Source organism: Taudactylus pleione, unplaced genomic scaffold (assembly GCF_031769625.1).
Source record: "Taudactylus pleione unplaced genomic scaffold, aTauple2 ptg000102l, whole genome shotgun sequence".
NCBI lineage: Eukaryota > Metazoa > Chordata > Amphibia > Anura > Myobatrachidae > Taudactylus > Taudactylus pleione.
The window spans coordinates 537,075-539,668 of NW_028284504.1; positions in this window are offsets into that span (position 1 = coordinate 537,075).

The following is a 2,594-nucleotide window of genomic DNA, read 5'->3' on the forward strand; positions in this document are numbered from 1 at the left end:
AAGTCTCCATTAAGTATCCTACACTGATTTAATCCTCATCAACAATACCAGCTTTTTTGGCTCCCTCTTGTGGTTAACTTTTGGAAACTCACTACAAAGAGTTTTCATCATCCTCTAGAGACTTTCATATTCTACTCTAAGTACTTTCCTTATCTATCGAACCCAACACGAGTTTCATACTTCTCCGATGACATGAAACCACGTATGGTTCTCTCTCTGCCATGATGTGACGGTATTCCTGATGGCTGCCTAGGTCTTTAGGAGGGGAGGTACCTGGCGATGACCCAATCCTTTTTTTTTCACTAGTCACCTTCACATATGGGAATTGTGAGCAGATTATATTCCATGTCACAAATTTACAGTTTTTGAACTCAGAATGGGGAAGGACAAAAAACAAAGGTCCAGGTCGGAAGTTGGTGGTAGGTCAGATAGCGAATCCCATCAAGATATGTGTCAGTTTCTAAAGCCTGCTGGTACCACTGCGGCGGATAAGGCCTTTGCACCAGCCTTGCCTGCTGCCTCTTCTTCTTCAGACAGAATGTCTCCAGGAGCTAATAATTCCAGCCCTTCAGCACCTTCCGTCCGGGACGAGATTAGTGAAATTCTCTCTCACGTCAGATCACTACCTACGAAACAGGACTTTCAGTCTCTGGAGGCCAGACTTCAGTCTACTATTCGCCAGGAAGTAGCCATTATTCAATCGGATATGGCTGAGTTGGCGACCAGGATTGACGGCCTGGAAGATTACAAAGAGGTATCCGCGGGCGTTTTCCACCAATTCACAGAAGTACTCTCTCCCCAACAATCTGAGATCTGCTCTCTTAAATAATGTATGGACGATCTGGATAATCGCGGTAGACGCAATAACATCAGGATACGTGGTCTACCTGCAGATGTAACACAACCTAACCTCACAGATGCCCTCACGAAAATATTTGGGGAGATCCTTGGTCTAGACCCCAATAGTGAAATCTTGTTTGATAGGGCGCATCGGGCCCTCCGCCCAAGAGGTCTACCCACTGACAAACCCCAAGATGTAATATGTCGCCTTCATTACCATACCCAAAAAGAAGCTATCTTACAGAAGGTCCGACAACTTGAAGAGGTCGATTTTAACGGAGACAAAATCCAACTCTTTCCCGACCTATCATGGTATACCTTGCAACAAAGGAAGGCTCTGAGACCATTCACAGAACAACTTCGCAAACATTCCCTGAGATACCGTTGGGGTTTTCCATTTAATTTACAAGTAACTCATAATGTGAAAAATGTTGTTCTCCATTCTTCCGACGATCTCCCTTCCATCTTCTCGGTTTTGGGTATAAGTCCAGTGGCACTACCAGATTGGGAGAACTTTCACAGCCCTCTAGCGATTCCTTCCCTTCCTTCTGATGGAGAAAATTGGCATCGTATTTCAAGCTCCAAACGGAGGACAAGATGTTTGTCTCTCCAAACACCCGTAGAAGAGACTTGACCACTTCACCTTATATATATAATTGTTGAGACCGTTTCAGTTTCTTCCTATCTACAAAAGACTTAGGTCTTAGTCATATATTTAAATGTTATGATGTCAACGTTCATTTTGTTGCATTTTTAGTATATCTTAACTAATTATTGCAGTAATATTTGTGACGTTACTCTTCATTATGTCTATAAGTTTCATAATGGAAAGTTAACTGTGGGATTTGCCTAGTTGAAGTTGATTTAATTTTATAATCATATGTTTGGGTGATTGTTATTACCGTCCCTCTGAAACCCCTCAATGCTGCATTTTTTCTTTACATCCTGGAAATGGAGCTGTTTTTTGTCTCCTGGTTGTCCAGCTGCAGGATTTCAAGGTTTCAATCCTTATCTATACTCAATGTTTCATATGTATGTTTATTATATGTGATTATGTTTTTTCTTTTATTTTTTCTCTTTCCCTCCCTCTTTTTCCGTCCCTCTTCCCTTTCCACTACCCTCCCATTTTTCAAGGGTGACATATATGGTTGGGTAACTAACACTATATCAAGAGGTGCAGATTGTTACGCTATCTTTACATTATTAATTTATGTCCAGTCGTAAACCTGTGTTGCGGATTGTCACCATTAATGCCAAAGGATTGAATGTTCCTGAAAAGAGATCCCAGATCCCACGAAAGGTCCTTTCGTGCTGATAAAGTAGATATAGCACTTATACAAGAAACGCATTTCAAGAAAGGGCATGCCCCCCCTTTAAAAAATTTCTTTTACCCTCAAACATTTTCTAGTGATAATTCAGTCAGTAAGACTTTAGGTGTTGCCGTTTTGTTTGCTCGTCACTTACCGATATCTGATGTTTCCATACATAACCTTGTCGAAGGTAGAGGTATTTTGGTTAAATGTACTCTATACCATCAGCACTTCTCCTTTTTGAATGTTTACACACCTAATTCTGGTCAACCCTCTTTTATTGCTGCTGTTTTAGATAAAGCTGAGACTTTATTGGAAGGAATTACAGTTGTAGGAGGTGATTTAAATTGGCCTCTTGATCCTCTTCGTGACACTTCCAATAAAACAACTCATAGGCCAGGGAAGGAGTTTAGGCAGATGAGACGCACCCTTCACGACCATCAG